The 15,366-nt window shown below is 54.6% G+C and overlaps 1 long non-coding RNA gene across 1 annotated transcript; it reads right to left on the bottom strand.

Moving 5' to 3' along the window:
• Positions 1-2,282: 2,282 nt before the first annotated feature.
• On the bottom strand, positions 2,283-13,023 carry LOC122115142. The gene is made up of 3 exons (XR_006148727.1): positions 12,917-13,023; positions 6,073-6,140; positions 2,283-2,599 (listed from the first exon to the last, which is right to left on the bottom strand). It is a non-coding gene; the product is annotated as an uncharacterized LOC122115142 (long non-coding RNA).
• Positions 13,024-15,366: the final 2,343 nt, after the last annotated feature.

A 15,366-nucleotide genomic window follows, 5' to 3' on the forward strand; every position in this document is an offset into this window, starting at 1 on the left:
CGTGCTCAGGTACGCTGGGAAGGGTTTGACCCCAGCAACCTTCACCAGAACTGCCGTGGAGGGCAGCTCCCAAGGCCTCAGCCTCACCCCACACCATTCCTCCCCCCCAGATCTAAGCCGGGCTCCTGGGCCACTTGAAGGTGACTGGGGCGATGTTTACGCATGTGACAAAAAGGCACAGATTTATACACACCCCCGGGAATGTGCATATGTGAGCCTGGAGAAGCTACTGGAGTTTGAACTCAGGGTTTTGCACGTGCAAGGCAGGTGCTCTGCCACTTGAGCCAGGCCTCCAGTCCTTTTGATTCTATAAGCTAGGGTCTCGGTTTTGCCTGAGCTGTCCTGGACTGTGATCCCCCTATTTATGATGCCTGTGTAGCTGGGATATGAGGCAGGCAGGCACCGCTGGGCTCAGCTTGTCTGCAATGAGGCCTTAGAAAACTTGGCAAACTGAGGTCCTCCCAATCCCTCCCTTCCAAGAAGCTGGGATTCCAGGTGTGAACCGCCACCACTCAAGCTTACATTTGTAGATGATTTCTGCAACTTCTTGTGAATTTCAAAAGAAGGGATCGTCATAAAAAATACAATTTTAAAAACATAAAGCACTGCTTGTGGGTTTTGTTGGTTTGTTACTTGAAATATAGGGGATGGAACCCAAGACCTTGAATTGCTAGAAATCGACCTTGAATTGCTAAAAATCGACCTTGAATTGTTCTACCGCTGAGCTATATGCCTGGCCCTGAAACTTTTCAAGTCTAAGTAGGTACAATTCTGAATTACCCAGTGTGACAGACTGAATAAGGTTGCTAACCAGTTGGCCTTAAAGTGCAGAGATTCTCCTGGGTCACCTGCAGGTACAATGTGGTCACAGATCCTTCATGGACTGAAGAAGAAGGCAGAAAGGACAGTCAGAGATCTGAAGATGCTACCACATTGGCTTTCAAGATGGAGGAAGGAGCCGGGTGCTGGTAGCTCACCCCTGTAATCCTAGCTACTCAGGAAGCTGAGATCTGAGGATCATGGTTCTTGCTTGGACTGGCAAGAAAGTCTGTGAGGCTCTTACCTCCAGTTAACCACCAAAAAGCTGAAAGTGGCTCTGTGGCTCAAGCGGAAGCTCAAGCCCAGGACTGGAAAAGTAAAATGAAACATAGGAAACTTCCAGAATTTAGGAAAAGCAAAGAAATAGACCCTTTCCTAAAGCTTCCAAAATGCCTTGATGTTAGTCCAATGAGATCCATTTTGGACTTCTAAGCTCTCTTCCTCCAGTTTTTGGTGATACTGAGGGCCTCATGTTTGCTATGCAAGTGCATAGCACTTATCACTCGAGCCTCATCCCCAACCTCTGTTTTAGATGTATATTACTAGAACTATTAGATGATACATGTGTTTCTTAAGTCTCTAAGCATGTGACAATTTTTATAGGACCAATAGGAAACTAATATGCCTAGGAGACAATATTTTGGATGACACATGCACGCCCTCTTAGATTTAGAGTATCCTTGGTAAAGAAGATCTTTGGGTCATGCCTATAATCCTAGATAGGAGGCTGAGATCTGAGGATTGTAGTTCAAGGCCAACCTGGGGCAAGAAAGTCCATGAGACTCTTATCTCCAATTAACTACCCAAAAGCCAGAAGTGGTGCTGTGGCTCAAAGTAGTAGAGTACTAGCTTTGAGCACAAAAGCTCAGGGACAATGCCCAGGCCCTGAGTGCAAGCCTCAGGACCAACACAAAAAACAAAAACAAAAAAGATCTTTGGTTTGCAGGAGACACTGCTGTGGTATGGAGATGCATTCTAGAATGCTATGGGGCATATTATTTTTTTTAAGAATCCAACTAGAAATGATGTAAAGATCTATCAATGGGAGATGGATAAATTCATTGTGAAGTATTGCTGTGGTAAAACACATCAGTGAAGATACATGACGGCCAGTCACGGGGGCTCACGTCTGTCATCCTAGCTACTCAGACGGCTGAGATCAGAGGATTGAGCCCTGAAGCCATCCCAGGCCAGAAAGGTCTGAGAGACTCTTATCTTCAATCAACCAGCAAAAAGGTGGAAGTGAGTGGAGCTGTGGCTTAAGCGACAGCACCAGCCTTTAGCAGAAAAGCTAAGAAAGAATATGAGGCCCTGAGTTCAAGTCCCAGCCCCAGTACTAGCACACACACACACACACACACACACACACACACTGAATTAATTCTTAAAATTAAGATACTATGTCAAGTGTTACACTAATAAAATTTGATAATTTAATAATTTAGATGAACTGGAAAAACTCAAACAATTCAACTAACATGAACTGACGGAAGATGAAATAGAAAATCTAGATAGTCCTATGTATTGTAAAAAAAAAATAAGCATTATTTTTTTCAAGCACAGATGGTTTCATGTAAGGTAGAAATGATAGCAATCTTACACAGACTTCCAACAAATGCACTTTAAAGTAACATCTTCTAACTCATGTCTAAAGCCAATATACCCTAGACACCAATACAGTCAAGAAAGGAATATTCCAGACTCACCTCTTTCATGGTCACTCAACTCCTCAGTGGCTCTGTTATTCATTTGGAAAATGGAGTTAGCAGTAGTCACCTTCCTAGATAAACACAAAAATCCTTGCTCATATACAGGCAAGCAGAAAGAATGCATGCAGGTAGTCAAGTTAAAGATTTTTCCCTCAATGGGCTGGGAAGGTGGCTCAGTGGTAGGGTGCTTGTCTTGCATGCATGAGGCCCTGGGTCCGATTCCTCAGCATCATATAAACAGAAAAAGCCAGAAGTGGTGCTGTGGTTCAAATGGTGAGGGTCAGTGCCCAGGCCCAAAGTTCAAACCCCATGACCACAAAAAAAAAAAAAAGAAAAAGATTTTTCCCTTAAGATGAGAAGCTTAAAATTAATTATTTAAAATTATTACTTAAAAGTATTTTAAAAATTTAATTATTACCCCGGGCCTGGTGTTTCACACCTGTAATGCCAGCACCTTGAAGGCTGAGACAGGAGGAGGGAGAGTTCAAGACCAGGAAGTGGCGCTGTGGCTCAAGTGGTAGAGCACTAGCCTTGAGCAAAAGAAGCTCAGGAATAGCACCTAGGCTCTGAGTCCAAGCTCCAGGACAGACACCAAAAATTTGTTGTTGTTGTTTGGGGTTTTGTTTGTTTTGGGTCATGGGGCTTGAACTCAGGGCCCAGGCACTGTCCCTCAGCTCTTCAGCTCAAGGCTAGCACTCTACCACTTGAGCCACAGATAAGAGTCTCACAGACTTTTCCTGCCCACACTGGCTTTGAGCCGTGATCCTCAGATTTCAGCCTCCTAAGAGGCTAGGATGACAGGCATGAGCCACCAGTGCCCAGCAAAAAAAAAAAAAAAATTAAATTCAAGGCCTGCTGATGCCAGTTACTCAGACTTATAATCTATATAGTTTTTTTTTTTTCTTGTCGTTCGTGGGGCTTGAACTCTGGGCCTGGGCGTTGTCCCTCAGCTCTTCAACTCAAGGCGAGTGCTCTACCACTTGAGCCACAGCGCCACTCAGACGTATAATCTAATTCCATCAACACACACTAAGTTCAAGGCCAGCCAGAGTCATTTAGTGAGATGGTTTCCAAACAGACCATTAATTATTATCATTGACCTTATGTATAGAACAAAGGGTCAGAGCCAGACCTTGTACTAATGAAAGCCGGCCAATGAGGTCACCTGGTTGGCCATGGAATGAGAAGAAGGTCTGTGAGGACAGAATTGGGGTGTCTGTCCAGCAGCTGGCCCAGGCCTGCAACCTTGGGGTGACCAGCAGATACAATGCATCCTGATGGACCGTCCTCAGAGCCTGCTCTGCCTCCCCCCTTCCAGCTGAGCCTGGCAGGCTCTGCCATCCTCTGCCTTGTGGGGAGAAAGAAGATTCCATTCCTGGAGCACTGAAGTTCGTGGACTGAGACTTTCACACACACACACACACACACACACCGGCCCCAGGTGCCCCAACGCTCAGCTGTCATGGCCGCCATTTCCTCCTCTGTAAAATGGGTGCATACGTGAGTAGATCTGGGCATCTTGAAGCTCCCGCCCAACAGGCACTGGTAAGGATTCCACTGGGCCTTGGATGACCGGCGACTTGCACACAGTACACAGAAGCTTCAAAGTATGCCATGTCCTGCCCTGCCCACACGACAGATGACGTTTTTGTTGTTGTTGTTGGTCGTGGGGCTTGAACTCTGGGCCTGGGCGCTGTCCCTCAGCTCTTCAGCTCAAGGCTAGTGCTCTACCACTTGAGTCACAGCGCCAATTGCAGTTTTCTAGTGGTTTATTGGAGATAAGAGTCTCCTGGACTTTCCTGCCCGGGCTGGCTTTGAATCGCAATCCTCAGATCTCAGCCTCCTGAGTAGCTAGGATGACAGTGTGAGCCACTGGCTACTCAGGAGGCTGAGATCTGAGATCTGTTCCCCTCGTTTCTCTTGGTTGCTGGCCAGGTGCAGTGGTGACCTCATTTCATCTATAAACCCCAGGGCCTGCCAACCCGGTGACCCCAGTGTGGCCCAATCACACTTCCCAGGCCAAAGCAAAGCACAGGACCAGCCCTGATCTCCACCAGGTAGGACGGGGCCATCTGCCCACAGGAAGAGGCGAATGGCTAGGAATGACATGTGATCCGCTCCTGCACCCCCACGTCCCACCTCCCACCAACTGACTCCCAGCAAAGCAGAATACACAAACCAAATCACCACCTTCTGGCTCCACCTTTCACCCTTCCAATGAAATCCTCACTCCTCCAGGTCTAGTGCGGCCTCCCCACACCACATCTCCTGCGTTCACACCTGTGTCTTCACTGGGCTTGTTAATATGTCAGCTGTTTCCTACCACAGGGCCTTTGCCCATGCTATTGGTGTGCAGGCCCAGGTCAGTGTGCCCCGACCCCCTGCTTTAAGAGCCCAGCTTAAATGTTACAACCGAGCAGTTTCCTTAACCACCTGCTTAGGCTCTCAACATTTCTCATAGCAGAACCAAGCTGCTGAGGTGGGCCTGCAGGCCCCATCAGACCTGCATGGAGGTCAGCCAATGGCAGGAACAGGTGGGAAAGCCCCGAGGCAGCGCCGTGGTCTGCCCGGCCCCCAGGGCCCCTAGGCCTCACTGCAGGCCGTGTGCATGTGGGCAGTCTCTCCCGGCGGGCAGACCAGGGGATGCAGGTCCTTAGCCCTCATGGCTGCTGCTCACAGCCCGAAGAAGCAGGGGCCGAGCCCGGCCGTCCTGATACCTGACCCTCAGAGGCCCAGTCCTCCAGCCCTGAGCAGGGGAGGAAGCTGCTCTCCTGGCAAAGGCCTCAGAGGCTGTGGTGATGAGAAGATGGCTCTGGGTTGGTTCGTGGGACCCTGTGAGCTCAGTGAGAGGGAAGGGCGTGTGCGTGCGTGCGTGCGTGCTGTAGATAGCAGGCGTGCAATGAAGACGGAGCGAGATCTGGGGTGTGTGCAGGAGGCGGGGAGCCTGGGGGGACGGTGGGAGAGGGTGGGAAGCAGAATGTGGATGTCCCCATGCTGGGAGGGTCCCCAGCCCAGGCCAGCCACCTCCCTTCCACAGGCAAATGCCACACCACAGGGAGTGGGGTCAGCCAGCTGGTGGCCCAGCAGCAACAGCAATGGCCCTGCCAGACCCTCAGTGCGCATGCCTCTGGCCAGCCGGGCCGGCCGAGGGGACCCTCCCCTGGGGGCCTGCGGTGCCTGGGCAGAGCCCCCTCCCCCCGTGGGGCAGGGGGGTGGGGTGTGGAGCATGATCAGGGCCCCGGAGGATCATGGGGGCTCAGAGCTCTGGGCTCCGGCCCTTCGCTCAGCTCACCTGTGACTTTGAGCAGGACTTGTCTCATGGAGCCTCAGTTTCCCCATCTAGGGGATCTGCAGGGGTTCTCAGGCTACCCCCTCCCTGGTCCCCCTCCCCGCCATCCTCATTCCAGCTTGGACCCCTGGCTTCCCAGCAAACCCAGCGCTCCTGGCTCCGGCCCAGACCACCACTGGCCCAGCCCGTGGCCTGGGGCTCGGCCGTGGCCAGCATGGCCCCACTCCTGACCTCCGCCTAGCCCCACTCCCTTACCTGCCAGTGCCACGGAGCTTCCAGACTATTCTCTGGGGTCCTAAGGTCAGAGATGAGGGTTTCTCAGCCTGGATAAAGGGAGCTCACGTTAATCCACACCAAAGGAATCTGGCTTCAAAGCCTGAGGCTCTCCTGCCCCAGGCCCCACACCCCACACCCCACGCCCTCCCCCAGCTGGCACCCACCCTCCAGATCACGTGCCCCGCAGGCTGCCCAGCCTTGACCCAAGGCCGCAGGAGCCTCCAAGCTTCTCCAGGCTCAACATCTTGGTTTCCAGCTCCTCCCAAACCACCCAGATCTCATCCCATAGCGAAAGGGACAAAGTCCTTCCAGATACAGAAGCCACCCTGCCCAGAGAGGGCCTGTAATTGCCTAGAGGTCACACAGCAAAGGCATGGCTCCCCCAAATCCACTATCTTCACCTCCAAACCCTCCCCAACAGCCCTACCGCTGCCTGAAGGACAAGGGGAGCAGCCAGGCCCAGCTGACCGCCGCCCCAAACCACAGCGAGGGTATTTTTTTTTTCCTGGAGTGAGCTCCGCCCTCCACGAGCCAGATTTAGCTGTTTAATGCAGGGGGTGCGGGGGGCCTCTGAGATGAGCTCTGGAGCGGACAGAGAGGCCGCCGCGTTGAACGCCTGCCCAGAGACACTCAGCTTAAAACACCGGGAACCAGAAAAACATAAAAATAAAAACTAACCATCGACCACATTTAATGGAGCTGTCCATTACGCGGCCCGGCCCGCCCCGGGAGCCCGGCCACGTGGCCGCCTGACCACAGCATTAGGGCGACATTCACCCACAGACCAGGCTTGGGGGAGGAGACCCTCCATCACAGGTCTGGGGCCCAGTCACCCCTAGGATCCCGGACCGCGCCGGCCAGGCCCCGTGTCACACCAGGATTGCCTATGGGACCTCTGTGGCAGAATCGCAGGGCGTGGGGGTGGGGGGGCCTGGGATCCGGGCTGCCTACAACCCCCCCACACACACACACACACACTTGACAGTTAAGCACCCACAGCATTGTCTCCAGGAAACAGGAGAGGAGGCTCAGAACCACACTAGTGGGCTGGGAAGGTGGCTCAGTGGTAGAGTGCTGGCCTCACAGGCATGAGGCCCTGGGTTCGATTCCTCAGCACCACATAAGCAGAAAAAGCTGGAAATGGCACTGTGGCTTAATTGCCTTTGGCTGAAGACACAGCGCGCAGGCCCGGAGTTCTGAGAAGTTCTGAGAAATTCTGCAACTGAGCCCGGTTTTTCTGTCCATCACTTCCCAGACTTAGTTGATGGTGTGACTTTTCTCCTTATCTTGTAATCCCAGCACTCCAGAGCCTGAGTCTGGATTCTAAACTTGAGAGCAACCTAGGCTACGACCCTGCCTCAAAAAAAATAAATCCAAAAACACAACCCAAAGAATTGATAATAATACAATAAAACGGTTCTACAATTTAAAAAAAAACAGTTTAGAAAAAGAACCGGCTTCTGGTTTATTCAAATTACTCTACGTATTGAATATCTATCATAAGCCAGGGCCTGGTGTAGATGTGTGTTATGCTCCTAAAGCATGTAGATCGATGTGAGCCAGCCTGTTTCCAAACGAGGGAACAAGCTCAGAGAGGTGCATGCCTTGTCCAAGGCTGCACAGCAAACGGGCAGAGGCCATGGTTTGAAGGGTGGTATCTGGGGGAGGGAGGGCACGTGGGGCAGAGCCTCAGTTTTCTCATCTAAGAAATGGGAGAGAGAGGCACAGGGTGGTTATGGGGTCTGTGTCCTGGTGGTATGACTGGCGTCTGCTTTCAAGAGAGAGAAACTGAGGCCCAGAGCAGGATGGGTGACCAAGACCAACCTTCTGTCCTGTGCTGGTTCGAGGCTGGCTGGTGGCCGGGCGCTGTGTGCCCTCTCCTCAGGCCAGGCAGAGGGGCCCAGGCCCTCCAGTGCCGGAACCTTCCCCTCCCCTCCCCCGGCTCCTCCTCTGACCTGCACCTGCACCCTGCCCTTCTCCAGCATGCACGGCCCGTGAGGCTGACCCGCGTGGGTGCACCCTGGCTTTGTGGGCCCCAGGGGTGTTCCGGGGACTGAGGCAAGCTGGAGGAGCAGCTCATGTAGCTGGCGCTTGAGAACCGCGTCCTTCCGGTCAATGAAGCTCTGGGGCCCAGAGAGGGAAGGCAAGTTGCCCAAGGTTGCACAGTGGGCAGGGGTGGATTCCTAAGCCCCGGAGTAGGTAGGGCTGGAGGCTGAGCAGCAGCCATGCTCCAGGCTCACTCCGGGCTCCAGGCTTGCTCCAGACTCCTCACAAGGGTCAGTTTCTGGAGCCCCTGACAGCCTCCTGTCAGATTCAGTACCAACACTTCCTGCTCCTGACTCAGAGCTCATTAATATGCTTCAGATTCTCTGAAGTCTCGGATGAGCTAGACCTCCTGTGCCTCAGTTTCCTCTTCTGTGATGGGAGACAATCACCCCACCAGCCTGCTTGATTCTGTGAGGTCCAGAGAATTGATCCCTACAAAGTCCCAAATCTTGCCCCCTCCCCCTTTACATAAACCCGGACCTGGGGAGACACCAGCGGGGGACCCTGCCAGGCCTGCAGGAGGAGCAGCCTCTCTGCTGGCCAACCTGGGGTCCAGCCCCAGTGGGAAGTGCAGGGGCAGCTCCCTGGTCCCTCCCTTACCAGGGACGCCTCCAGTCACAGCCTAGCAGCTTCTAGAAAGCCCCACAGCCTAGAGTTCAGGTTTGGGGCCAGGGCCCAGGATCTGTGACTCAAGACATGGATGCATTGCGCCTGCAGGCACTCACTTATTGAGCTCCTGCTGTATACACGCCCTGCGCGGAGCAGTGGAGGAGCTCAGGGGAGGGTGCGTGGTGACGCCATGTTGAGAGCAGGCGGGAGCCGCCGATGGCCGCCGATGGCTGGCTCCTCTCTTCTTTTACTCCATGAATAGCAGTTGGGCAACAAAGCCAAGCGCTGATCAGAACGGCTGAGACGGGGCGCTGGCGCTCACGCCTGTAACCCTAGCTACTCAGGAGCCTGAGATCGGAGTGAGGATCCCGGCTCCAAGCCAGCTCAGGCAGGAAGGTCCTGAGACGCTCACCTCCAATTAAAGGATGGAAGTGGAGCTGTGGCTCGAGTGGTAGAGCGCCAGCCTTGAGTGGCAAAGAGAAGGGACAGCGCCCAGGCCCTGAGTTCAAGCCTCAGGACCAGCCCTAAACAGAAAAATGGAAGAGGCTGCTGGGGTGGCCTCCAGGCTGGGAGAACGGGAGAGGGAGAGAAGCAGGAGGGTGAGAGGGAGGGAGGGAGGCGGGGCCAGGCAGGGGTGTGGCCGCAGAGGTGCCCTTCCCCCTTCTCCAGGCTCGCAGCGGCCCTGGCAAGGCTGGGAACCCGGAGCCCTGGGTCCTATGCTTGCTCTTCCTTTTGGGGCCTCCGTTTCCCCAGCAGGATGACCAGCACTTCAGGGCCACAACCCTCCCTGACCCTCTGTCTCAGGGATAACGTTGACCTTTCCAGCTGCGTGCCCCAGAGCACCCCCTACCTCCCCCTCCTGGAAGGATCTTCCAATTGGGGCCGTTCTAAAAGCCCCTCCACCCCCCCCCCCCCGGGGAGGGCAGCAGGGTCCCCCGTGGGGACTCTCCTGTCCCCAGGCCGGGTCTGCACGCTCATTCCGCCAGAGGCCCGACCCTCGCGCGCTCTTATTTCAGACATGACCTTTGATTTCTCGGGGAGAGTGTAAATTACATGTCGCCAGCATAAAATATTAAACCCAATTTATACTTAATTATTCATGCTATTATGTATTCCATAGTAATGGCATCAGAAATCGCAGGCCCGGTCCGTGCCCAGTAAGTGGCTTTCTGCATTAGCAGTTCCTTGAGGTACAAAATAACCTGGGTGATTGATGATTATGGAGAACTTTGAAAATAGTCTTCCAGAAATATTTCTCTGGTCGTGCGCAGCTCCGAAGGAAGGGGAGGGTGTGCTAATTATCGGGGTGGCGGGGGGGGGGCGGATGCAGCTCTCCCCCCCCTTCTCCCACACCCCATACACACACCCTGGAGAGCAGGTGGGTTGGGGGCTGGCAAGATGGGGGCCGTTTAAGCAAAACCGCGCTGAGTGGCTTTGAGGAGATCAGAGGACCACAGCGGTTTGCTGAAGGTTTTAAGTCACATGTAATCTGCACCGAGACATTGGGGTTGGGGTTTTGATTGAAACATTAATAATTCCGGCTTCTCGTAAAATATTCATGGTTCCTGTTGTTGCCTGCAAACCCGCGGCTCGGCCACCGCTTTTAATTTCCAGCTCAGCCCTCGCAGGCCTCGCCCGGCGACCACCCATGGCTCCCCGTACAATTTATTAAGTGGAGGTAGCGGTGGCCATTGGGTGGTCAGAAAAATCGAGCTCAGGGTTTCGATGTAGCCACTGGTCGTGAGCCAGGAAGGCCCCCGGTGGCCAGGGCGGCCGCTGGGCAGGAGAAAGGAGCGCTTGGCAAGCAAGCATCCTGCCAAGTCCTGTGGCCATCTGAGTCACTGTGTGGCTGGACGCAGGGAAGGCAGGGGCTGAAGGGCCGGGAGGCAGGAAGCCGCCTGGTGAGGCACAGGCCAGGCTGGGAGCAGTGCGGCTCTGCGGGGAGGATCAGGGTTCTACTCTACTCCACCTCCAGCCAGCGGTGTGACCTGGCCTGGCTGAGCTCCTCCTCATTTTTAGACTCAGAGTTTCCTCTGCTTTGGACTAAGTCAGACACCAGCGGCTCAGGCCTGTCATCCGAGCTCCTCAGGAGGCTGAGATCTGAGGATCGCTGTTCAAAGCCAGCCTGGGCAGACAAGTCCATGAAACTTCATCTTCAAATAAACAGCAAAAAGCTGGGTAGGCAGAGCTGGGCACCAGTGACTCATGCCTATAATCCTAGCTACTCTGGAGGCTGAGATCTGAGGATTGTGGTTTGAAGCCAGGCCAGGCAGAAAAGATTGTGAGAGTCTTATCTCCAATTAACCACCAAAATGCTGAAATCAGAACTGTGGCTCAAGTGATAAAGTGCCAGTCTTGAGATAGGACAGTGCCCAGGCCAAGCTCAGGCCCAATTACAAGCATTAAAAAATAATAATAATAAACTAGAATTTTCAAAAGCTGGGTGCTGGTGGCCCACGCCTGTCATCCTAGCTACTCAGGAGGCTGAGCTCTGAGGATCACAGTTCAAAGCCAGCCCGGGCAGGAAAGTCTGTGAGACTCTTATCTCCAATTAACCAGAAAACCAGAAGCAGCGCTGTGGCTCAAAGTGGTAGAATGCTAGCCTGGAACAAAGCTCGGGGACAGAGCCAAGGCCCTGAGTTCAAACCCCACAACTCTCTCTCTCTCTCTCTCTCTCTCTCTCTCTCACACACACACACACACACACACACACACACACACACAGTCCCTCCTGGGCAGGGGGCAGCAGAGACAGCACCACAGGGCTGTGCTGTGTCCCTCCAGGACCCATGGGGTCAGAGAGATGTGGAAGAATCCACTCAGCCCACCTCTGAAATCCAGATCCTTCTAAACCACAGGCCTGGGATCACACAGACAGGAACTCACCGTGGAGCCAAACACAACTCGGTGCCATCCCAAACCCTATCCCTCCACATGGACGCCCCCCCCAGGGCTTCCCGAGGTGCTGCTGACAACCGTGTGCCTGGCAGGGAGGGGCCAAGTAGAACCCCACACTGTCAGCCCTGGAAGCAACCTTAGTTGGTTTCCAGTGCTCTATAGCTTTCTATGTAAGGAAACAGAGGCCCAGAGAGGTGAAGCAACTCACCTGATGTTGCACAGACACAAGCAGAACAACCCCTTAAAGAGCCTACAGATTCCCGGGTTGGGGGGAGGGGGGGGGGAACAAGGTTGGGAGGGCTTAGTGGGCCTTTCAGGAATGACCACAAGGCTGCACACAGCTGGATGGGAGAGCCTTCACTGGCTCTAGGCCAAGGGGCCAGACACACACGTGCACACACGTGTATGCAAATGCACACTTGCAAGCATGCACACACATGCATGCAATGTACCCACGCATGCACGCACACACACAAGGTTCTGTTACCAAGGAAGGGGAAGGCAAGCAGCTGTCTCAGATACCGACGGGCTCCGCTTTGAGGAAGTGAAAGTCAGTTTCCCCCAAGTCTGTCTACCTGTGTGTCCGCCAGAATAAGACCTCAGCTGTGCCTCGCTTTCTAAATTCCAAATTCTAAGTTTCCCAGGATTGCCCTCCCAAGTCCTGGCCTGGCATGGCCTGCCTGAGCCTCGGCCGGGCGGGGGGGGGGGGGGGGGGAGGGAGTGGGGGATCCATCCAGCCATAGGAGGGGAGCCAGGCCAGAGGAGGTCCCAGCAGCAGGGACAAGAGGCCCAGTGGATGGAGTGAGCAGCGTGAGAGGAAGAGGGTGGAGTTCACACAAGGAAAGTGAACTGGGATGGAGGAGCACCCCGGTTCAGAAAGAGGGGGCTCTCGTGACCAGGCCTGCCACTGAGCTGACCAGTGGTAGCAGGGCGTCATGTGGCAGGGCCACCCATTCAAGGCACAAAACATGAAGCCAGCTTGTCAAGACTTTGTGCCCAGCCGTCAGGGCTGTGAGCTGCTGCGGTCCATTCTGGAATGTTCCAGCAGCATAAGGCTGTGCCTCCTGGTTGGTCAGTGGTTTCCCAGAACCTAATGATTCCAAACAACAACAGACACAGAAGCACCCCCCCACGCCTGCGGCCAGCTTTCTAACAGCTCCGGGTCCCCATTCTCTGGGACCTGGGGGTCCCCACTCCTCGGGGGCTGCATGGCTGCTGGAGTGCCCTGGCTTGCAGGTCTGACTCCATGTTGAAGACCCCAGGCACCCACCTCGTGATCTCTGGTGGCCATTTCTCCTTAACCGTATTTGGTCTGCAAGTTTCCAAGGAGCCATGTAGAGAAAACCAGTGTGGTTTGAGTAAAGCCCCAACGGGGGTAGAGACGCTGCCAGAGAACCTCCTTCTTCCTCTGAGGTCTGGGCCGCCATCTCAGCCAGAACAGCCTGGGGACAGCTCCCTCCCATCCGCCCCTGCTTACACCCGCCCCACCAGCCACAATGCTGGGACCAGGAGGGCAGCCTAGCGCCCCCCCCTCCCCCGCCCCGCCTTAGAGACTGTACAGAGCGGGGAAGAGGTCCACGTGCAAACGCAGCTAGGAACGGCAGGAAACAGACCAGAGAGATGGGGGGGGGGGAAGGCCTCAGAGAGCAAGACATCCTGAGAGGTTGTTGTATCTAAAAGGGGGCGAAAGAGCCAAGAAAGGGTCTGAAATACCAAGGTCCATTTCAAGCAGCTCACTTACCCTAAGCACCACCCTGCCACTTAGCTGTACAATCCCCAAGATTGCTCTGAGCTGAGGCTAGCACATGTGGATGGACAGGAGCAGGCCAGGGGCATCCTCTCTGTCCACTCGAGGGCCCCGTGGGGTGGAACCATAACTGTATTTGTGGAGAATATCCGAAGTGAACAGTGCTGGGCGCCGGTGGCTCAGACTTGTGATCCTAGCCACTCAGGAGGCTGAGATTGGAGGATCACAGCTCAAAGTCAGCCCAAGAAGAAAAGGCAACAAGATTCTTCCATTAACCACCAAAAAGCCAGATGTGGAGGTGTTGCTCAAGTGGTAGAGTGCTAGCCTTGAGAGAAAAAAAAGAAAAAGAAGAAGAAAAAATGGTCAGTTACAGCACCCAGGCCCTGAGTTCAAAACCCAGGACCAGCACGTGCGCGTGCGTGCGCACACACACACACACACACACACACACACACACACACAGCAAGCTCCACCCACAGGGATTCTGTCCCCTGGGAACACCTGGCAGCATCTGCCTGACTGTCATGGCTGTGGGGCAAGCAGTCTGCAGAGACCCGAATCCTGATTTAACAAAATAATGTGGCCATTAGGCCACGTGAATTCTTTGTTGGTCACCAACAATCATGTGCCAACGCCAGACCAACTACTTCCTCCCTCCTGAGATCCCTGGCCATTCAGTTGGCGCCCTCTGCTGCCCATCAGCCTCTACTGCAAGAGCCTTCCCTCCCTAGCCCTGAGGAAGTAGGCCCGTGAAGACCTGGCCACCATGTCAGGAGGAGCTAGACTTTCTCCTGCTGGGAAACTTCTGGGGAACTTTGTCATCCCAGCTAGACAGGAAGTAGGAGTAGGAGGATAACAGTTCAAGTCAACCAGGCAAAAATGCTAGAAGGCATCTCAAAGGTAACTAACACAGAAAGGGCTGGGGGCGTGGCTTAAGTAGCAGAACACCTGCCTGGCAAGTTAGAGGCCATAAGTTGAATTCCTAGTACAAAGAAAGAAAGAGAAAGAAGGAGGGAGGGAGGGGGGGAGAGAAGAGGGAAAAAGGAAGGAAAGAAAGAAGAAAGAGAGGGAAGGAGGAAAGGGAGGGACGGGGAGGGCAAGAGGGAGGGGCTGTTGATCTCATTCTGTGGCTGTCCCCCACACCTGTACACCTGCACCCCATCTCTGTCGCGTGAGCGCCAGAGGGGAGCTCCAGACACACGTTTACACGCAGTAAACGTGTGTCCATTGAGCGAATAGATCAGAGACTGAAAAAAGAGATAGGAGGAGTCCTAGACAGGGCATTGGGGTCCAAGAACCCAGATAGGCACGGCAGCTGGGTGATGTTGGCAAGTCACAGCCTCTCTGAGCCTTGGATTCTTGGTTCTAAGGGCAGCCCCTGCATGCAGCTCAGTCCCTCACACTGCTGAGGCGAGGAGGAAGCCGGCTCCTCCCCGCCCCCCCCCCCCAGGCCACTTCGAGGAGAGAAGCGGCAGCTTTAGGTGTCACAGGCCTCCTCCCCCACCCCCCTGCAGAATAAGTGCAGCTAGGCCGCCCCGTTCCTAGGAGGCTGCGGCCCAGCCACTGCCCACATCTGCTTGTTTGATCCAGGAACGGAGAGGAAGTCAGGGACAGGCTCCAGCTGGAGCCCGCGCTGCCTGGCATCCGTGAGCTCCAGATGCAGGGCACGCCGCCACGGTGGCCCAGCTTGGGAACACGTGGCTGAGGGCTGGGACAAGCCGATCTCACCACAGCCTGGAAGGTCTGAGAAGGGCCCTGCGGCTCAGGCCAGGGGCCTGGGGAGCATGGCCTCTAGATGCTGAACCCAGAAATGGGGCCAGAACCAGAGCCTGGAGGGGACTCGTGGGGCGTGGGGGAAGCTCAGGTGGGGCTTTGGCCATGAGGCCTGGGAGTCGCAGTCTCAGCCAGCTGCTCTCCACCCATGGGAAAGCGGGTGTGCAAAGGAACCAGGCGGGCCGTGGGCTTCCTCCGTG

This window comes from Dipodomys spectabilis, unplaced genomic scaffold (assembly GCF_019054845.1).
Source record: "Dipodomys spectabilis isolate Male_0828 unplaced genomic scaffold, ASM1905484v1 ptg000118l, whole genome shotgun sequence".
In the NCBI taxonomy this organism is placed as follows: Eukaryota; Metazoa; Chordata; class Mammalia; order Rodentia; family Heteromyidae; genus Dipodomys; species Dipodomys spectabilis.